Here is a 24120-nt window from a genome sequence, read left to right on the forward strand (position 1 = left end):
ACGTTGCTTATTTATTTATTTGTTTATTTATTTATTTATCTTCTTGTCTTTTTCATTTTACAGGCTAATAGTTCAGTGAAAGGCAAGGGATTTCTCATATGGGATGTTGTCAACTTTAAAAGAGATGTTTTTAGACAACTGGACAATGCTACACATTAAAACATTTGTGTTGTATATTAGAAATAGTAGGATGCATGTCTAATCTGTACTTAGGGTTACCACCTGTCCCACTTTGCGAGGGACAGTCCTCTTTGGGCAGTTATGTCCTGCATAAAAATTGAAAAAATGGCAAATGTCCTGAGATATTAGGACAAACATATTTCCTATATTTAATGTAATGTTGTATCTTTCGGCTTTTTCCCGGTTAGGGGTCGCCACAGCGGAACTCCGGTCCGCTAATGATTGGCAGCAGATTTTTACATACCGAGTTGCCAGCTCTGACGTACAACCTTCAACGAAGGTACGCCCATTCATGCATGTCTCCACACAGAAGACGCTTTAGCTGAGAATCGAACAGGACAACGTCTTACTGTGAGGCGACAACGCTACCGCAGCACCACCACCACAGTATCCTATATTTAATGTAATAGTTGCATAAAATAGTTATTCTGTTTCTGAAATACCTAAATGTTGTAAGAAACAGAATAAGCGACTAAAATGTTACAAGAATAAGTGTTTATTTAGGCAAAAAAAGTGAAGTTGCTGGCCATGTGTATGTTTTGCCTTGCAAAATCTGACGTTTGTACAAAATTGTCCCACTTTGGGCATTTAAAAAGGTGGCAATCCTATCTGTACTCTGTTATTAATGTCTGCCTCATTCAGTAAACATCACAGGCCATCTTATATGGACTAACAATTCTACTGTGAAGCTTTTCTGTAATTAATTTAAGCCACAAAGCACTTAAAAACTGCACACTTTAAAGACTGAGAAAGGGATAGTTACAGCTGAACAGGAGCAAAGTAAATAAGACAGGAAAATTTAGCTGTCACTGGCCGAGCAGATTATTATCAGGTGTAAAATGCAAGAGATGTAAGAGTTTGAAACTCTTATTCTAGATGTTTTTGCATTTTCTTACAGGAATGGCTCCTGTTGTATATACATGTATGCCTTAATGATAACCACTTTTCACGCCTACTGACTGCATCATGTGACTAAGAATTTTCCACAAATTTAAAAATTCATAGCTGGGGTATGTACAGTCATATTTAAGCTTTAGTTATGCAAACTACATGCATCAAGGCCAGAAAATTATTCTCTTTAACTAGTATGTCCTCTAATAAAATAGCACCAGTTACAAAGAATACTGCAGATTCTATTTTTACTTATGTTGTTTTCATTGTCCTCAGTGTCATGTAGGCTGCTTGGATTTGAACCTACTGCTTTACACTGAAAGAGATGATGGGATTTCAAACCCTTATGTTAAATATTTCTACATTTAGTAATGGAAATAAATCCTGTAGCATATACCTTTATGCCCTGATGTTGTCATTTTAATACCAGACACCTGCTGATTGCATCATTTGACAGAAAAGCTTCCACAGACTTCAAAACACATACCTAGAGACATGTTCAGACGTGTGAGGATTTATGTAGGCTAGCCAAGTGCAGCAAGCTCAGAAACTTCATCTGTTAAACTAGCATGCCTTGTAAAAAAAAACAGTACTGCAACTGGTATCTATTGATGTTTTCACTGACTGTGGGTCGTGCTGGCTGAGTGGATTTGAACCCCTGCCCTTGAGTACTGTCAACCAGAACTGTTATTCCAAAGACAGCAGCAAACAACAATATTTATGTGACATACATGAGGTTTAGCTGCTTGGCATAAAAAGAACTTGCCATTCAGAAAAGTATAGGAGACAGGGGACCATCAAAGAATATATAGAAAGATCTCATCTTATTTCCTTCACAAAGACACTTACAATCAGTAGTTTTCTTAGAAGTTGTTAATGTAGTGGCATATAAAGATAGCTTACCCCCAGCTCCCATACAAAGGCGCCCTTCCTCATAATTATCTCATTCCCTACCTACATGGCCATTGCTTCCACAGAGGAGCTCAGAGGTGTGGCCTGAACCCAGCCTTCATTGCTGATTTATTGTATATCTGTTGTCTAGATTCTGTCATGATCCTAGTACAGGGAGTGGATACCTTAGACTAGTATTCATGTAGGACTGAAATCTTATTGTTTGCCAACATTGCCAGCAGCCACTGTGTAACAGCATGAGAATGGGCTCTACACAAACTTCTGTGCACAATCCTTCCAGAACAACATCATGTGCCAGAACAATTGATTCTAGCTACTTTTGGTCAAGGCTGAAGCAATGACTTCACCATCCCCTGCAAGAGGAGAGAGTTAATATAGACAATATATCTACCCCTCCAACCACCCCACTAAAGCTTTATGGTCTTGACAGCAACCAAGACTTGGTGTGGAATATCTGTGACTAGCAGCACAAACACGTTGTGCTTGACCCATACATATGATCCACACAAGCTAACAGTTTCAGTAATGAACATTCTACTGCATGGGATAGTAAGAATTCTAATGGATTGCAAGCTATACAACAAACATTTCTATCCATTTTAGTGAACCAGAATGGATGCCACCTTCATAAATCATTCTTTACAAGCTAAGCATAATAAAATAGGAATCAATAAAGCAATAGAGACTTCAGTTTGTGACTGCAACAAACAAATTCTTCTTACAAGTTTTTTTACATGTTCAAATGTATTATTTTTATACATTTATAAAATGTGGAACTCAATAAGCAAAACAGATTTAGTCATTAACTGTAAAAAAAACACAGTGATATTTAGATCTCATCACAAACTCAAAAATATTCATATTCTTTGCAATACAGTCCATCTTAGGAACCTACAACCTGCTGTCACACAACAAAGATCTCTTGATATCATATTTAACCCATATCACTCGACCAGCAGACATTGAAAATAAGTACAAAGAACCTCAAAAAGTAGTTACATCCAGCCAGATATCTGGACATCTAATTAGCATATTTGAATACCAAATAGCACATAACTATTACCACTACCGGTATGAATGTGGAATACTACTCAGAAATACATGTTTAAAAAATAGAGTGACATAAAATGATGGAAAAATATAAGCACATTAACAAAGAAACAATGTAAAATCTGTAGAATTTAATGAACTGTACGGCAAAATGTTGCCACACAAGGTTATTTATTTTTGCTTCTGAAAAAGAATGTTGTAATGTGTGTCATCTTTCCTTAAATTATTGAAGCCACCAGTATGCTGGTCATATAGTGTGGTTTTCTTTGTACTAGACAGCTTCAAAAATCACATCCTGAGAGGGCTTCATAAAATTGTGTCAAGGAGTAAATCAAGCCTGAAAATATGGACATATGAAAAAAAGATATCCCATGTGTGGGGGTAAAGCAGGCCTAAAAATTGGTACATTCCACCTAGAAATAGGGACAGCTGACAAATCTGATTTGGCCAGCAGTTTACATTTCCCCATGTCACTCACATCACTAATATTGCCCTTATCCAGCAATGAATAACACACAATACTTCAATCACCTTCCTCTAGAAGCAAAACAAAGTTTTATTAATAAAAATGGTAACACCTAGACGGGAATACTGCTTACCATTAAAGACCCTGAAATCAGAACAGAACACCTACTACAGTCTTCAGATTACATTTAAGAAGATCTGCAGATTCATAGCCCTAAATGACTCCAGAGAACACTAGTGTACCACACTGATGAAAGCTATGTAGCTACTCTTGTTCTAAACTATTTGACTTACAAACTGATAAACTGCTCTTACTGTCCATCTCTACCCATAAAACTCCATCCTCGAGATTTCAATTATTCTCTTAGATCAAAGTCAGAGAACACCATAACAAATGTAAGGCCATTTTTAGTAAAGTAATAGGGAAATACATTTTGTAAAGAAGCACTGAACACAGCAACCTGAGATTCATTATCACAGGGGATACAGAAACATAACAGCTGCACTAAATTCAAGAAAATGTTGCTAGAGCATTAAATGATGTCTACAGATATTCCTGGATTGAAATAAGCCAACAATGCAACAAAGAACAACTTATCTGAACACATGCAAATCTGTGTTACAGTAACTTTTATCCAGCCTATGACAACTAACTTCCTGTACAATTGTATATCCTACATATTGTTGTTACAGATGTAAATGTGTAAAAAAGTTGACATAATTAATTATTAATTATCTAGATCCAGTGAAAAATCTCTCCTCTCCATCACCAAGGCTAACAATAATGCAGGGAAAGTGCTCTACTCCCACACCGTTGCCAGAAAATGGAATTCTCTTCCCCTATCTGTGTCCACTGCCCCCTCCACATCCATATTCAAAAAACTCCTCAAATCGCACCTTCTTAGTACATGGTTATGCCCTTGTATCACATAACCCTACCCATACTACTATTAACTCCCCAAATTCCTCTCTGATCACATGCTGGAGCTCTGATCCCCTGTAGGCTTGGTCATCTGAAAGGGTACTTTTAACTGTAGAATCTTACTTGATATATTTTCTTTTCTTACCAAAGTATGACTGACATTGTCTTTTTACCCATGTTCTATATCTTTTACCTGGAGTGTTTTTATTAATTCTTGTTATATTACTATGCTCAGCATACATGATGTAACCTGTTTTGTGTATTATGCTGGATGCACTGTATTTGTATAACTTGATGTTGGAGCTTTTCTCCCGCTCCGCTGAAAATGGACCTCAGTCGGAATTTCCCGGTTAACAAATGTAAAATAAATAAATAAATAGTAACAATGAAACCACAAAATCACAGAAAATAACCAATTTAATAAGCACTTTAGTCTTAACTTTAAAACAGACTTCTTCAGATAACCATTAAAAGTAGAACATCTACTAAATACCATCACAATCAAATCATGTGACCAAAACCAACCAATCAAATAAAAAATTATTTTATTAAATAAATTACATTTTAAAAATGTCATTTTGAAACTTGTGTTACATTACATAATTCCTAGTATATGTTACTAACAACTGATTAAAATACTTGATACAAGTATCTACCCAAATTTAAATTTAATTTTATAACATGTTCCTTTCTGCATGTAACAGACTTTTGACAGAAATATATTCATTTAAAACAAGAGGCTAATCAGCTGCCAAAACAAATTGTCAATAAAATTCATAGGTCAATAACATATTTTTCCAATCACTTCACTCTTCATTGCTCAACACTCTTTCAATAACAAAAAATACAAACTTATTAAGACTGGAACGGGAAGCTTTTTTGACAAGGCATTGTTAAAGTCTGCTTTCTTAACAGAATAAAGGTATTGATATATTTTATCTCTTAACCCATTTCTGGTTTTGCCCACATAAAATGGTGGGCACCAAGTGCAAATTGCCACAAAAAAAAACCCTTGGTATTATAATCAAAGTGACCATGGCAATTTATTACAAAGTTTTCAATGCTCAACATGACATAATTACCAACATGAATTACATGTCCCTCAAAACCTCATATATGGTTCCCTGAAACCTATTTATCTAGATACTTCCTTTTCAAACATCTTCCTAATATCACCCCACATTTAAAAACAAAACTACATTTGTTGCAAATCTTATCAGACAGATTCTCAAAATTATTAAATATAGACAAGTGCTTATACATAATTTCCAAAATTTCCTTATTGTAAATAGGAAAAGGTGAACATATAGCAAATAGTAAATCTGTACATTTATTATTTCCCAAACTGAACAGATTTTTTCAAAATAGGAGCAAAATGATTAATATGATGCTGTTAATCTCCATTTATTCCTTACTCTTGAGATTCGGTTCTGACCTCGGAACCGAGCCGGCCTTTTTTTCAAGCTCATGTCAGCCACAAACCTCTCGAGTGAAAATTGTACCCATCATGCCCTTCTCGCTGTTACCTCAGATCTAGTTTGCCGCATTGCTGTTCAGCCATGTCGAGCCTTTCCTCTCCAGCTAAGTGTATAGTTTGATCATTTTTGGATTTTTTTTCTCATAGAATTCTTAGTTTTTCGACTTTATTAAGCTGTATCTTCTTTTTCTTTGTTACCTGTACCTTTTTGGCATCTTCTATTACCTTTGTTGGTAGTCTTTCCTCGCCCTCACTTGGGCCTTGCTACTGTGTGTGCCTAGTTATCGAATATTTTGTGGATATAATGTCTGAGAAGAAAGGGACTCCAGGTTTTAAGAGGAGTTCGGAGTGCAGACACAAACTGCCTCACTCTGACACGCATGACTTGTGTGTTTACTGTTTGAGTATGCCTCATCTCACAGTGAAGCCGCCCTGTCAGATTTGTAAAGGTTTTTCTGCCAGGACTTTGAACAAACATAAAAACTAGTACTAAAAGGTCTCCTTAAGACCTCTTTCTGCAAGGCTGTTTCTGGGTCGCAAGAATCTTGTCCTCCTTTCAAACAACATAAAAGGTCTAAGTCTCTTCCATCATCTCCCTCTGGAGACCCTAAGGAATTGAACCATAAAAAGGCTAAATTGTCAGAGTCATCAGTGCCAGCGGCTGCTTCAGCACTGACTCACTTGACTCTGTCTCCGATTATGTCTGCTGGTTCCTCTACACCATTGCTTTTGATGCAGACTTCAGCCTTCATGGTGCAGACTACTACGGCACTGACTAGTTCAGTGCAGACTTTCTCGGCACAGATTGGTATATTGGCACAGTCATCTTTGGCACTGACTGAAGTCTTGGTGCAGACACGGTACAGACATCTTCGGTGCCGACAGTTTTCTCGGCACAGACCCCCTCATCACCGACAATTTCTTCGGTGCAAGCTTTTTTGGTGCCAATGGTTTTGGTGCAGACAACTCCAATTTTGACAATACCATTCTCGGTGCAGGAATCTTCCACACCATTGATTTTGGTGCATACAGCTTCTGTGCTGGCTTTAGTGGTGCAGACTATACAGACACCGCCAGTTCCGGTGCAGAAATTACCTATTCAGACACTTTCTTTCAGTGGTCGTGCTAGCCCTTTTTTGGACAGCACAAAATTGCTTTTGAGGCTTTCAATGAGGTTCACCAGAAGTCTTTCTGAACATGATGTGGTGCATCTTATAGACCAGCTCCTTTTGGAAAGAGGAATTCCTACCCCTTCAAAAGTGTCTCTCCTCTCTGGAGTTGATCACCCTTCTCCACAGACTCCTACCTATACTCCTTCGATGTCTGTGGAAGTTTCGAGGCATCCCTCCTCGGGCAGGCTGACCTTCCCTGCCTTGGAGAGGACACCAGCCGCTGCTTCTCGGCTGCCTCTGTCAGAGACTACCACTTCCTCTGAGCCTCAGCTGTCTCAAGTCACAACTCCCAGACTCCAGGCTCAGGAGTGTCGGGCCATTCTCCCTGTGGAGACATCGTCCTTGCAGCCTTCCCCATAGTCTCCCACTGAGGAAGTCCACCACAAAACTATGTGTAAGAGGAAGCACATGGACTCCATGGAAGAGTCAGTGACCAAAGACACAGATTACGATGATGGGGAGGGGTCCCCACATTCACCTTCTGATGAGGTTTCCTTTGGTGACATCCTCAAAATTTTAAAGCAGAGAGGTGAATGGAAGTCCTCTAACCCTTCCTCAGAGGAGTCTGTGTTCCTGCAGGCTTTTTGTGTCTGGCCCCCTACCTCCTGGGTTACCCCACCTGCCAATGAGCTCATCAAGCTCACCGTGCAGCATGAGTGGAAGGCACCGGACCCTGTGGAGGCCATACCTCATAGGCCAGACAAAATCCTTTCTCCCCCCCAGAAGAGTGCTGTTCACCTGCCCAATAAGGATTCCCAGGTGATGGACAGATTAGGGAAGTGAGTCTTCACGTCATTGACCTTTGCTGTTAGGTCCTTGAACTACCTGGCACATTTCACAAGGAAACAGAGAGACCTGGTATCCGAACTCTCTGAGACCTTGGCAGGAACAGTTTCTGATGATGTCTGAGACAAGGTGGCCTCTCGGTTAGTGACCCTGGAATCGGTTTCCAATTCCTCAATGCGTTTGCTGTCACACACTACTGAGGAAGCAGTGAGAGCTGTGGGTGCAGGCTTAGTCATGAGACACCATGCCTGGATGCCCTTTTGTGACTTTGCGGATCCTTTCAAGGCTTCCTTCCTTAACACCCCTATTGAGACCACTACTTTGTTTGGCTCCAAAGTAAAGGATACATTGGCCAGATGTGAACAGGATGGTAAGACCCTATCTGCCGTGGGTGTCCATTTGTCTTCTCCTCAACGGTTCTATTCTAGGAATGAGAAGAGTGGGAAAATGTGGTACAAAAAGTCTCAGGTCCTTTCCATGACTCTCAAGCTGAGTTTTACCCTAGAGGCAGGGGGGACTCTAACAGAAGACAGGGCAGGGGAGGACTGTGAAACTGGGGTTCCAGGGAATCTTTCTCTGGACAACCCTATCAGCACTCCTGAGGAGCAGCCCAATTGCTTTCCTCTGGAAGCAGTCGGGGGTCATTTTTCCTTGTACCCTTCTGCCTGGCAAACCATAACCACAGATGCTTGGGTACAAAGGCTCATTAGCAGAGGATACCATATTCCTTTCTTATTCACTCCCCCCTTATCCAGAAGCTTACCCAATGTACCACCCAGTCAAAGAAAAGCCACAGTTATAGAAATATCAGAGCTGCTTCAAAAAAGCGTCATCCAAACAGTCCCCCCAGACCAGACAGGATTCGACTTCTACTCAAGATTCTTTTTGGTGCTAAAAAGGACAGGGGACTGGAGACCAATTCTGGATTTCAGTGTCCTAAACAAATTCATAAAGACAGAAAAATTCTGGATGGTCACGGTTCAGTCTATACTTCCACTTTTGGAAAAAGACGATTGGATGTGCTCCATAGATCTTCAAGACGCGTACTACCACATAAAGGTGGAAAGGTGCTCAAGAAGATAGTTCCGCTTCCTGGCAGGAGCCAGTCATTACCAGTTTTGTGTACTACCCTTCAGACTCTCTACAGCCTCCAGAGAGTTCACAAAGCGCATGGCGGTAGTCACAGCTCAACTGTGGCTTCAAGGATTCCAGGTGTTTCCCTACCTAGATGATTGGCTCATTACTGCTCTAACAAGATGTCTACTGGATCAGGCCTTGACTTACACCCTAAACATCACACAGCAGCTCGGAATATCGATAAACTGGAAGAAGTCAAACCTTACTCCGAGTCACTCATTAGAGTACATTGGAGTGATTCTGGACACAATGACTTGTACAGCCTCTCTACCAGATCACAGACTTCAGAGGATCAAAGAACAGGTTCAGGCAATACTTTCACAAAATCTAGCCTCAGCTCGATCCATTCTTCAACTGCTGGGATCGAAGGCAGCCTCCATCATCATAGTCCCTCTAGCAAGGCTACACATGAGGCTTCTTCAGTGGCTGCTTCTTACTCAGTGGTACCCATCCCAGCACCCCTTAACTTTTCCGATTCGAATAACCAAGATTTGCAAACAGGACTTGCTCTGGTGGATGTCAAACAACCCTCATTAGTGGTCTCACCCCTTCACACCTCATCAATCCAACACCACAGTTACCACAGATACCTCCCTGATGGGGTGGGGGGATGTTTCAATGAAAGAAAGTCCAAGGCACTTGGTCACAGATGAAGGCCCATCTGCATATCAATGTCCTAGAACTGAGGATGGTGCTACTAGTGTTGCAAGCATTCCAATCGATCCTTCCATCAGGGACTATTGCGATTCACTCAGACAACATGACAGTAGTCTGGTACATCAACAAATAAGGGGGAACCAGATCATACCCACTCTGTCAAGAGGCAGTGAGAATATGGCAATGGGCGATAGCCTCCAACCATTTTCTGATAGCGACACACATTCCTGGGAGCTCCAACGTGATAGCGGACAAGTTGAGCAGATGCATTCTACAGCCTCAAAAGTGGTCTCTCAATCCTCTAGTGGTGGTGAAGAGTTTCGACTACTGGGGCCAGCCTTGCTGTGACCTATTTGCATCCCCGTCCAATCACAAGTGCAGCAACTACTTTGCACTGATCCCCCCTCAGGGACAGTCACCGAGAGATGCTCTAGTCCACAATTGGCCCTCGGGTCTGCTATATGCCTATCCTAAGATACCCCTCATTCCCCTGTTCCTCAGGAAGGCACATCGGTTGAAGAGTAAAATGATCCTCATTGCTCCAAATTGGCCTTGACAAGTTTGGTTTCCCTTCCTGTGGCCTCATCTGCTAGATCGACCATGGATTCTCAATCCAACTGATCTCTCACCCGCAGAATCTGGTTCATCCAAACCTATCCAGCCTGAAACTGACAGCTTGGTTTATCCACTTCCAATGATTGTCAGGCAGCATGATCTGTCTTTCCCTGTGCATGACATCCTGATTGCCTCTCATAGATCATCCACCAGACTACTCTAAAGCAGCAAATGGAAGAGATTTTCTCTCTGCTACAAGATAAACAAATGGACCCTTTTACAGCCCCTGTTTCTATTGTGCTAGAATATCTTTCAGACCTTTTTAAATCAGGGGTAGCAGCCTCCACAGTTCATGTTCATTTGGCTGCTATTTCTAATTTTCATAAGGGTTCTTCCTTAATGTCACACAGACTTTGTAAGACCTTTCTGAAGGGCGTAACCCAACTAAAGCCTCCATTCAGAGAACCTGTTCAACCTTGGGACCTGGCCTTAGTCCTTCAAGGGTTGACAACTTCTCCCTTTGAGCCTGCATCTACCTGTGATGTAACGTATCTGTCATGGAAAGCACTGTTCTTAGTTGCTATTACTTCTGCCAGACGTATTTCTGAATTACAGGCCTTGTCTATCAATCCCCCCTACCTCATCTTTCACAAGGACAGAGTTTCATTAAGGACCAATCTGACCTTCTTGTCCAAGGTCATTTCTGGGTTATCTATCAATCAGTCTATTGATTTGCCAGTGTTCTTCCCTAATCATTCTAACAGATGGGGAATATTGCCTGCATACCTTGGATGTACATAGACAAATTCGATTTTACCTAGACAGGACTAAATTTAATAGAAAATCTGACCAGATATTTTGGCCTTTTCTGAATCCAGATTAGGTTGTCCAGTTTCAAAAGTTACTTTAGCCACTTGGTTGAGAAATTGTATTACTTTCATTTATGGCAAGAATGGTACCCCTTTACCTGGCAGAGTAAAGGTACACTCTACAAGATCAGTGTAAACTTCTGCAGCCTTCCATGCGAGAACATCGTTGAATGACATTTGTGCAGCCGCAACCTGGGCTAGGCCTCATACCTTCATTGCTCATTACACGTTGGACTTGACCTCCAGAGGCAGAGCTTCCTTTGGTTCTATGGTGCTCCAGAATGTCCTTCCATAGGGCCACCCTGGGAACAAGATAGCTGGGGACTCTGTCTCAAGAGTAAGGAATAAACGAAGATTACCAACATCAGATAAAGAAGTTATGTCTTACCATAACATTCCATCTGAGTTGTTTCATCTTCATTTATTCATTACGGCTCACCTGCCTTCCCCCTACAAAAGTTTCTGGTGGATCTCATTTGTCCTTCTTTCCAGTTGTTAGGTCATGTCTGGCCAGAGGTAGCCTCAACTTCATTTTTCCAACTTGCAAGCTAGATCTGAGGTAGCAGGGAGAAGGGCAAGATGGGTAAAATCTTAGCTCCAGAGGTTTGTGGCTGACACGAGCTTGAAAAAAAGGCCAGCTCGGTTCCAAGGTCGGAACCAAATCCCAAGAGTAATGAATAAATGAAGATGAAACAACTCAGATTGAACGCTATGATAAGACATAACTTATTTTTTCTTTTACTGACTACTTCAGTAATTTCATCATCAATAAGCTCAGTGGGGTATTGCCATTCAATAAATGAATTCTTTAATGTTATACATCTCAATGCCTTTCAGTTGATCAAAATCTTAATTGACAAAAATGTACACTGCATTTCTGATTCAACCATTATGCACTTCAAACAAAAGGAGGGGATTCGTATACATTCATGCATATGTATATACAAGTGCACGCGTGCATGTGCACACACACACACACACACACACACACACACACACACACACACACACTACACACACACACACACACACACACACACATATATATATATATATATATATATATATATATATATATATATATATATATATGGGTTCATGTCAAACCCACGACATGTTGAAATATCGAAAGTCATGGTAGAAAACACTGAAACCATCGACATTTCAAAACATCGACAGTACAGGTATACGAAAGGACAGCGCTAACATGGGTCCTGCAAGGGGGAAGTAAAGGATATGATATGATACTGTACACATACTACTATATATATATATATATAGAGAGAGAGAGAGAGAGAGAGAGATATTTAAAACAATCCAATAACGAACTTTCCAAGTGAAAACAATCTGAAGTGGGCCAGTAATAGAATTCTGTCACTAGGTAGTGATGGAAGTTAATGACTTGTATCAGTTAGAGTAAACATCACACAAGCTATAACACAAGAGCCTTAATACATGTACAATAAGAGACTTAATATTAATAATGTATTTATAATCAGTGGCGCCATTTAAGTGCACACTTGATATTTAAATTTTCATTCCGACCAGGTGTCCGCATTAAGTCTCAGTTGCCATAATAATTCCCTGACCTCTAAATAAGTGCTGCATCTCCAAAGAATGGATTAACTTTTTCCAGTATAATAAATTTAAAGCAAGTAAAATTCTGGCAATGTAGGCTATGCTCGGCTAGAGCATTTCGAAAGTCTAAATTTCTGATTGCTGCACAGTGCTCTTTAATTCTTTCAGACAATTTGCAAATGGTTTTACCAACATAAAATTATGAGCACAAAACACATGTAGCAGCATAAACCACAAAGAAAGATTTACAGTCAAAATGTTTCTGAAAAGAAACTGAGAAAATGTTATGTTTGAAAATAAAACTGTTGCCTTCTAAAATATATGCACAGGCTACACAGGTTCCACAAGAAAGCATTCCTGCTGTGCACCTATCATTAATAACTGGAGACAGTAAAAACTGCATATCCCTGTTTTCAAACATGAATCTTAAATGTTTGGGGTTTTTTGTATGAAAAAAATTGGGGTAGATCCAAGCCTATTAGAAACTTCCTGGCTGCTTGTTAGTATATCCCAATTTTTATGTAATATGTCTTTAATGCTTTGAGAATCTCTGCTAATGGGTATAGCGAAATTCGCAGTCCAATCTGGTTTACTGTCAGTGTGCAAACTGTTAGATGTAAGTGCTAAATCTGCAGTGCTGTAGTTGTCAATAGGCTGCCCAGTAAAAACAGGGGTTAAGTCAGGATGATTATGACTATGTAACAAATTAGAAATGGTTTGGAAAAAGTAAGAGTACCTATCAGTATTGTCCCTCCCTAGTAAAAAGCTGTAGTGGCTAGAATTAGAAGACCCAGGTAGTGAAGAGGTGTGTATATGAGTTGAAAGCTGATTGGAGATAACCTTTGGGTTGGAACTAAAATCATTCTGTGGATTGGGTGGTGCAGAAGGTGAGGGAGTACAAGAGACTGCATCTGAAATAAAATCCCTATGTCATTTGTTCGGTATAAAACCTGACAATAATAGGGGGAAACCTGTCATTCCTCAGAGTAAAGATTTCATTAAACACAGAGTCAATTGGTGATCTGGGGTAGTTTCTATCTAGTAAAAAGTCACTGAAAGTTTGACATTCTTCAACAAAAGTGTTATCATTGCTAACAATGCGAGATATTCATATAACTTAACCCCTAGCCAAATTTCTCTTCATGAAAAAAGGGTGCATGTTTGTGAATTCCAAGTAATTGTTCCTGAAAGTTTCTTTTCTGTGGATAGTGGAACTCCAGGTAAGGGTGTCTGTGTTAAGAGAGATTTGCGTGTCCAAAAAGTTAACCTATTTACCCCAAGCAGACAACTTAAACTTCAGAAATGGAATGCTAGTAGAAATGGAGTCTATAAATTCTAATAATAGTTGCTCACCACCCTGCCAAACAAAAAATATACCATCAATATATCTCTTATATAACCGAGTGTGTTTAAAGCCCTGCAAATGTAGAGGTGTATTAATTTCCCAAGCTGGCAATACTAGATTAGCAAACACAGGGGCTACTTTATAGCCCATAGCTACTCCGTTGACTTGTTTAAAAATAATATTGTCAAAGTAGAAAAAATTCCCATCTAGTACTAGGGAGACAAGAGAACAGATAGTGTTAATTTTATCTACAGAGAAGCCTGTTTTCTATGTTAAATAAGATGTAGCAATTTTAAACCTTCAAAAGGTGGGGTATTAGTATACAGAGCTTCAATGTCTAAGGTAACCAAGAAATTATCTTTATGTGTAGGTGGGTGGTGAAAAAGCTCATTAAGGAAATCCTATGAATCTTGTAGATAAAAAAGAGAATGTTGTACTATAGGATTAAGTAGTAAGTCCAAGTACTCAGAAATCTTTTCAGTTTTGGTCTTTCTATTAGACACAATATGCCTAAAGGGTGGGTTGGTCTGGTCCTTGTAGATCTTCAGGATGCCAAAAAATGTTCCCAATTGTGGATCAGTAACAGACATGAAATCAGTTTCAGCTTCAGAAATAGCATTTTGTTTAACTAGTGTAGTAATAACTTTATCTATTTTTTGAAAGCACTATTAACTTCAGTTAAGGTGGTACAAGTGTAATAATCACTATTTTATACAGCCTTTTTGAAGTTTTTTGACTATATATATATATATATATATATATATATATATATATATATATATATATATATATATATATATATATATATATATATATATATGTGTGTGTGTGTGTGTGTGTATATGGATATATATATATATATATATATATATATATATATATATATATATATCAGTGTGTATATGTATACATACATATATATATATATATATATATATATATATATATGTGTGTGTGTGTGTGTGTGTGTGTGTGTGTGTGTGTGTGTGTGTGTGTCTGTGTATATGGATTCACTTTATAATCTTGAAATACTGAAACATCAAATTTTAGTATCTTGAGACTATAAAGCTGAAACACCATAGCACCTAAAACCAAAACCGCAAAACTCAAAACCGCAACTGTTAAAGCACACACACAAACACCAAGTTACAAAGTGGAAATTGCACCCAAATCTACCAACAAAAGAACGTCAAAGGTGCAAAAAGGAAGGAATCAGAATACCATCTGAAATTGACTTTATTGTTGAAAAAATGCATAGGCAGGCAAAAAACACATTAACGCCTTGTAGATTAACCACAGCGTTTTCATCCTGTTGTGTAGACTTCCTCAGATAAAATACCATACACACCAATCCCTTATTTATACTAGATCAAATAAGTAATAAACCAATTAACCAATAAAGAACTGATTGATTTAGACATTTAAAAATTTAAAAACCCACGACCATAAGTACTGTCAGTGAAGAAGGAGCATTAAAAATGTAATGCATGATTTTAGCTTTACATTATAAGGTTGTCTGAGTAATACCTTGTTACAAATAATAATACAAACAATATGTTACAAAATATTAAAATGCTCTTAAAATCCTTATGTTAAAAACAAAATAAAAAGGGAGGAAATGTATTAAATACATAAAACTTCAGTTCAAAAAGAATTCCGTTCATACACAAGGTTCTGTGACCAAATCTAGTGCCATCTGGTGGCCAATGTTTAAAATACTTTCCAAATTTCTTCAGAGTTTAGCTGCTCTTAATTTTAAAATTGGTTTAACAGATATAAAATCATTCAGACCTGGGGCATGATCCGCCTGCAGTGTTACTTGCCACCACAATTCCCTATATTCTAGGGTATCTTCCCATGGCCCGCCTCTAATATTATATTTAACATTTTCTAACACCAAAAAACAAAAAATAGCACTTTTACATTTTTTAGCATGTTTAAACAGTGCATTGGTTTCTTTGCCTATTGATATTTCATAAATGTGTTCATATATCCTCTTTTTTAACTTCCTTTCGGATTTACCCACATAAAAGAGGCATATATTTTACAGATGGCCAAATAAATAATCCCTTTGGTTTCACAGTTAAAATATTCTGTGCTACTTATCCATCTATTTCTACTTCTCATAAAATATTTTTCCACATTAAAAATGTATTTACATTGATTACACCGACCACATTTGTAGGTACCCACTTTTGCCTTACTTTGCATGTTCCCTGTCCTGTTTTCTAAGATATTCTTAATACTGTTAGAGTTTTTATAAATAACCTTATGGGGAATGTCGCTAAGATTTTCTAAATCTGTAATGGAAACGAATCTTTCCCATTCTCTCAAAAATATCTGTTTTACAAATTTATTTATTCCATTGTATTCTAAAACTAGGGCTTGCTCATATTTTTTACCTTGCTCGCCTTGTTTTTCTATAACCACATATTCCCTATTATTCATAATGGGTTTGAACTTATTTGGTCTCCCCTTGACAACTTCTTCTCTTATACTTGTTATAAAGTTCAATGGGTACCCTCTCTCTAAGAACATCTTTTGAAGTACCTCACATTCATTGTAAAAATCATTTTCTGCACTGGTCATTCTACTTCCCCTCACAAATTGTCCTTTGACAATAATTTTCTTGCAATGTGCTGGGTGGGAACTGTCAAAATGTAAATAGGAGTTACAAAAGGTCGGTTTTCTATAAATTCTGCTTTCAAAATGGGTCCCTGTTTTGTATATTTCAATATCCAAATAAAACAAATTATTCTCAGAAATATTGTAGGTGAACTTCAAAAATTTAGTTGTGTTATTCAAGTAAAACATAAAATCATGAAATCACACAAACACATCTACAACTACCTCCGCACATCAACCCAAACACACACACACACACACACACACTTACTATAATCTACATATATATATATATATATATATATATATATATATATATATATATATATATATATATATATATATATATATATATATATATATATGGTTTTCTATCACAATTTTGCCGTGCAATTGCATGGCTATGAAGTATTCGAACAACATATGTTCGAATACTTCATAATTCAGCAGGTTATGTGAGCGACAGTTATTATTGCGACTGGACTGTGCATTTGCAATTATAATGTTCGCTCATGTAAGGGGATCGTGGTACAGTGCGGTTAGGGAAATACATCCCTTTCCTCACTGTAGTGCGTTCTCGGAGTTGGAATATTAAGTTAGGAGGGGTGCAGCCCCCAAGAGGGGGGAGGGCTTGCTCTGCCCTGCAAATGTGAGTTTAGGCTAGTTAGGTAGGGAGTTAAGGGAAGGGTGGGAGTGCTGAATTGTGAAAATGTCATGAGTGACATTTTCAACAATTCACAGCTGTTTTCGACATTAGGTACATATGGAAATGTGTACTTTCGGCGAAACACTTTGCTAATACGTACACATTTTATTTTAACTTTCGACATTTTGATAGAAAACCTATATATATATATATATATATATATATATATATATATATATATATATATATATGATTAACTTTGCTGAGCAGCTATAATACCACTCTTGTAGTCACCTAGAAGTTGTAGGTTCCTGTCCAGGCTTTTCTATTCACTCATGGAAGACAATAACTGCTGTCTATAACTGGAAAGTATTTTAACAGGTAAAGGGATATCAGTACAGTAAAGCAAGCTGTTGGAAATTTTACCTACTATGGTACCATTAGAGTGTGAATGGTACATCTGTTTAACAGTGATTCAATCGACTATTAAGTCTGCACTGGAGGATAAAGCAGCACAAACACTGAAAACAGAATTAAGCAATGTGTCATTTTTTACCTGAATTATACATTTATTCAACTCTTGTTGATTGGGTTATGCCTATGAGGCTAATAGCCTCTTTTCAGGGGAGACCTGAGGTGGTGTTTATACTACTAAGAATAATTTATTCATGGCATCAGAGAAATGTAGTGGAATCTTTTACATCCACCTGAACTACCACCAACTCAAGCAGATAAGGCTTTATTTTAACATGTCATTTCAGAGACAACATAGACAAGAATAAAGCATCCCCCTAATGCTACACTACAGTCTCAGCAATTCACCTACCTGGTGCAGGAATTGAACCTACAGCTTTCTGCACCAAAGGTGAGTGGGCTAGCTGTTGTGCTACCGACACTGTAGAAAGAAAAGATTATGTAACACTAACAAGCAGAAAAGATGCAAGTAGGAATGCTTTTTGCCTTAAAAATGAAAACATTGGCTCATTAGGCAAGGCCAGTAAAGCCATATCATTTTACAGTACAAAATTCTGAAAAACATTATAGCAGATCTATTAGAAACAGGCTAGTGTGTAACCAGACTTGGATATCTCAGTGCTTTCTTAACATCTTGCAAGTTCCACTGTCAATATAAAAGCTATAGAATCAAAAAACAATCCATATTCAACATTATTAATTGTAATCATTTCTAGTTTTTATTTATGATGTATAGTGTTAATTTGCATGTATTTAATTCTTGCTTGATAATTTTTGGAGTCATTTTACTTTTGCCCACTAGATGACACTAACTACTATTTTTGAATAATTTACATGGCATTTTCCCCAAGATATTCAACTACATGATATATAGTGAGTCTGCATGTCCTCCACGCGGTCGAGTGGCGTTCGAAAGACATGCGTGAAATGGCCGTGCCTTTCTTGAAGGTTGAGCTTCGAGCTGACATCTCGGCACCATAAAAATCTACTGCCAATCATTAGCGGACCGGAGTTCTGCTGTGGTGAAAGAAGAACAACGATATATAGTGAATATATTATTACTTTCAAATATTATTTTGTGTGCATCAGTAAGAAATATATTCATCTACATTCAAAAATAGTTTGTGATTTTGTATGGGACAGGATTTGGATTTTTAATATATTTTGATCATCTGATTTATTTATTTAAACTGATCACGTGATGTTAATTTACTATAAATTAATGTTTTTAACTAGGAAGAAGTTATAGTAACAACAAAACCTTGACAGGTAAAACTAGTCTGCGTTTCTGGCCTTTTTTGGTGTGCTTAATTATTTGTCCCTTTCTTCTCTACATGTACTGAATATGTTTCTAGGCAGTATTGTGGAATACCTGACTGCTCATGGGTATGAGAAACCCAAAACCACAAGCAGAAGGTCATTTATCTTTTAGACGGGCTGCTTCACCCCATTATCATCCACAATATAATACAATATTATTTCACTCAGAAAGCAAACATGGCCAGAAAAATACTACTCTTGAAACTGCTACTAAAAATTAACAGATTTAATATGGAGCGGTTTCTGTTATGTAGTTTTCAGATTTAAGAAGACTAGTTATGTCATTCCCCACTATGGTGTGACAGCACAGTGACACTGCCAAGCTGTATGTGTACAAGAAGAACAAACCACCAGAGAACGTTGATATATAGTGTACGTGTACATGGTTTTCTGTACTTCAGTCATGCCATTCAGTAGTTTGGGCCTGCCTTTCCATCTAGTTCCACTGTTTACCACACTGTATAATTATGTAACACTTCCTGCTTTCTTGGCATTGTCTGTTTAATTTAATTTCAAGATTTGGAACTGAAATGTTGACCATGGAACTGTTGTCATAAAATGTAAGAATTCCAAGTTCTGTTCATTTTCCTTGACAGAATGTACTTGAAGCACAGCATTCTGATAACAAAGGTCCGTTATTCATCCTGAGGCCTAGTTACTGTAACAGTCAGGACAGGCAATGGATGAATAATATATACAGGAGATTTTCAATTATGTATCACTTATTAGTCTATTAGATTCATAGAACTTTACTATCACTATTCGTCAATATCAAAATACAACAGTTGGTGAACAAAAGCAGATTATGTAATAAAAAAAAAACAGGATCTTACCCAAATGTAAAAAACGAAACAACACAGGAATGGAAAACGTTGTTTGCACCACAGACTGAACTGAAACATTTAGCCAGTAAGGTTCTTTTTTTATTTTATTGTGCTTCCTGCGACTCCTTAATAAAAGAGGACTCAGGAAGGCTTAGAAGGCTTAAAGACCAATAATAGAATACCTGGAATATTTTGTCATTTCAGTCTTACCCAAATGTAGTTGGTACAGCATCTACATGAAAAGGAAGTGCCATGTGCAAGTACAAAATAACATGCAACTACAATGAGTTGTGTAAATATCAAATCAAAAGTACAAAGGTGCAAGATATGGCTGGAAGAAACTGCATTAATTACATTTGCTTAGGGAGAGAAAGAGGCAATAACCATATCTAGTCTGCCTTTTAGGTACATCCAACATTCTGTTTCTCCTCCATACACGTTATCCCCTTGACTCCTTCTCTACCTGTCCTGCTGTAACTTGAATACAGTATATGGATTTGTCTCTAATACACATTCCACCAGTCCATTTGTTGGGTCCACAATCCTTTCCATGTTTGTCCAGTTCATGGAGTAGTTGGTCCCTAAAGTTAGCAGTCTCTAATACCCATCCCACCATTCTGCCTTCCAGTTTAGCATGACTGCTTCCCATCCCCTGGCATGATCATGTGCACAAATATTATATCTTATCTGTAGTGAGAAAAGTTTAGGATCCTTTAATCTCGGATCATATCTTTTCCCATCTATTCCATGCTTCCTTTTGTTTGTTAGCTTTCTTCTGGATTCCTCCCAGAATGCTGAAGTCCTTCCCTTTGTCTGGTCTCCAGAAATGCACAAACAACTCAAGGTTTGATGTGACAAGGAATGGTCTGTCACCATCAGTTCCACTTTCACTAACTGTACTGTTATGGTGGTCCAGATGCAGTACTTAGCAGTTGTCTTAAAAGAATCTCAAACAACACCTTTCAGCCTGTATGGTAAGCCATTTCATAGCCTTGCTTAGACTCATTCTTCAGTCCGGCGCTGCTCCCGTAAACATTGAAACATCAGTGAAATGGCTAATCATAGTATCTTTTTTCTTGGATCTGTCTAAAATGAACACACTTGGAAGAGTACTACATTTGGGACCAGTTTGTGTGGTATTCCACTTATGAATTTCCCTATTCCTAATATTGTTCATGTCAGCACAACTTTCTGTCCCTGTCATTCAGCCATACAGTTTTTTAGCTCTTTAGCATTGATCCCATCCCAGCTTGTGCAGGACTGATTGAAAGGCCTTGGAAAACCCAGGCAGACTGCATCTGCCACTGCTCCCCTGTTAAATACTCCTGAAACCCCATCATAAAATTGAACTATATTTGACTAACTACTTATTCTGGCCATGAAACCACTCAGGTTGTGGTACTGCATTGTCCTGGAGATTGTTGTTCTTTAGGAAAACAACCAGTCTTTTCCTCAGAATTCACCACATGGAATTCCCTGCTGTTCCTGTTAGGTTAACAGGCTCATCATTCATGTATTTTTCTGCTAACCATCCCATATTCTTCAGGCACTTTTGCAGTGGCCAGTGATGTACTGAAAACCATGATCAGGGAATCTAACCACACAATGGTCAGGTTACTGAAAACTGTATGAGGAACTCCATCTGGTCCCTCTTTCTCATCTTCCACTGCAGAAACCAACTTCCCTTTAGACTCCACCATCCCCCTTATGATGTCTGTGCGCTGTATTTCCCACTCTACCTTATCTCGTTCTCAATACGTCAACTTTTTGTTTGTCTTTGAAAAATCTGAATCAAGGTATTCAGTCAATACTTCTGTTTTTTTTTTTTTTTTCATTCATCTGTGAGCTCTGTCCCATCTTTGATTAGCCTGACCAAGCATGCATCTTCCATTCTTTCTTTATGTTGAATTCCCAGAAGATTTCCGGTGCACAACAGAATCCTGAGAGAAAAGGATGGATGGGGTACATATTTCCTCTTATAAAGATGTCCCAGATGATGGCCTTCAAGCAGAAACAAGGAAACGAGTTGAAAGGCAAACTTTATTCACCATTTCTTCTGAACAGTTTAGCCATTCTACTCTGGATTTCCAGGATTGTGTGAGTAACTGTTGTATTCCCACACATCATCACAAAAGGGCCATCAGTAACTAGTCATTAAGATATTTTCAGAAGAGCATTACTTAGCAGTTACATGGTGTGTGTGTGTGTGTGTGTGTGTGTGTGTGTGTGTGTGTGTGTGTGTGTGTGTGTGTGTGTGTGTGTGTGTGTGTGTGTGTGTGTGTGTGTGTGTGTGTGTGTGTGTTTGGTATGTGCAAGGTGATGTGTTTTTGCAGTATAAGTAAATGGATATGCTGCTATTACTTATACTGTCTAAGTACATTGTGTGTTTTGGCTAAGATAAACATTCAGTGGGAAAGGGAATTTCTCCTTTTCCCCACTGTTGTGCAATCTCAGGGGTGGAATATGTAAGTAGCAGGGGTGGGGGGTGGGGGGTGTATGAGGCTGTGCCTCCCTGTAAAAACATTGTTTTGGATATTTTTATTTTAAGGGTTTCAGTTCAAAAAATGATCTAAGTATATGGTATTGTGTCTCAAGATATCATTGTTCAATGTAGTGTTACTCAAACAAACAGTGTAGGTCGTTTGTATGTGTGTGTGTGTGTGTGTGTGTGTGTGTGTGTGTGTGTGTGTGTGTGTGTGTGTGTGTGTGTGAGAAACCATCTTCTTGCAATTTGCTATTTTAATATTTATTACTTGGTTCCAAACAACTAATTCTCCAATATAGCAATAAGAATAAAGCGCAAGCCACACAGGGATAAATGCTCCAAAACCAATTGCAATTAGAGAATTAAAAAAGTAAATGATGGCACTTAGGAGCAACCCAGCATATAAAGCCGTCTTCAGCATCAATATAGTCCCAATAGGAAGGCAGAAGTCTATACTGTTAGAACATCCAAGAAATAATCCATCATAGATAAAACCAGATATATTTATTCAGGCACATAAATGTCTGACATTCCTATTGGGACTATATTGATGCTGAAGATGGCTTTATATGCTGGGTTGCTCCTAAGTGCCATCATTTACTTTTTTAATTCTCCAATATAATTACAATTCTTTATTGTACAACAGTGGTATAATTCTACAGCAGTCCTCAGCAAGGTAAGTGGTTTAGAAAATGGATGGATGGATGGATGGATGGATGGATGGATGGATGGATGGATGGATGGATGGATGGATGGATGGATGGATGGTATAATCCCAGATTCTATATCCAAAATCATAGCCCTGTAAGGAAAACTATTTCACCAACATTATTATAATATAGTGTTTAAAGGTTCATAGGTATGTACTAGGCTAATGGCCCTGGAGCCTTTACAAGCCTAGCCCAAAAGATTCCCTGGCAACATGTCGTTTGACGTTATTGATGTTTGAGATAATGACCAACCAGTACAAAGATGCTGCCTGTGACTCATCCACTAGACAGCACTGCGATTAAAGTTAGAATGGTGACGATTTAGGCTTTATTACAGTTACCCACGAGATGAATGGAAGCATGGTATAATGGCACAAAACAGTCAAATATTAATTTTTAAGACAGAATGTAATTCATAGGTTCATAGGTGTGTACTAGGCTAATGGCCCTGGAGCCTTTACAAGCCTAACACATAGAAGTGCCCTGGCATCATGCCACCCGATGTTAGTTCCCAGGGCCTCTGTCAAGTAGAGCCACTGGAGTGATCCCTGGGGGTGAACTTTTGATTTCCCATCCACTCATCAGGATTTCTCTTGAAGAGAGCCAGTGAGGTGCTCTCCTTGACATGTATGGGAAGTCTATTCCAGAGCATGGGCAGTCTCTGGGTTATGAAACTGTCCACTCCAGCATGTTCTGTTGATTGTGGTAATGAGGTTCTAGAGTGTGTGGGATGGACAGATTGGGATTTCTTTAGATGTAGTATTTCTAACAGAGCTGGACCAGGCATGGCTTTGTAAGTCAAGCAGAGATCACCACTTAGTAGATGATATGAGACAGAGAATAGCCTGAGTTTTTTGAGTCTGCCCATGTAGGACATGTGTTTGAGGCCCAGGATTTTCTTCGTGAGGTACCAAATTCATCTTTGGAATTTCAGACTCTGAGTTTACTGACTGTGATAAACGTTTTGGCATTTGTAGAAACAATTCTTATTTGACTGACCCTCCTGTACAATATGAAATTCTGCATTATTGTTTTATTGT

At 38.4% G+C, this 24120-nt stretch overlaps 1 protein-coding gene across 1 annotated transcript in view; it reads left to right on the forward strand.

Moving 5' to 3' along the window:
• LOC122801096 (ceruloplasmin) overlaps nucleotides 1-24120 on the forward strand; it is a 452049-nt gene that overhangs the window by 292922 nt on the left and 135007 nt on the right. The window lies entirely within an intron of this gene.

The sequence above is a fragment of the Protopterus annectens genome, chromosome 4.part1, assembly GCF_019279795.1.
Source record: "Protopterus annectens isolate FY-2018-M chromosome 4.part1, PAN1.0, whole genome shotgun sequence".
Classification (NCBI taxonomy): Eukaryota; Metazoa; Chordata; order Ceratodontiformes; family Protopteridae; genus Protopterus; species Protopterus annectens.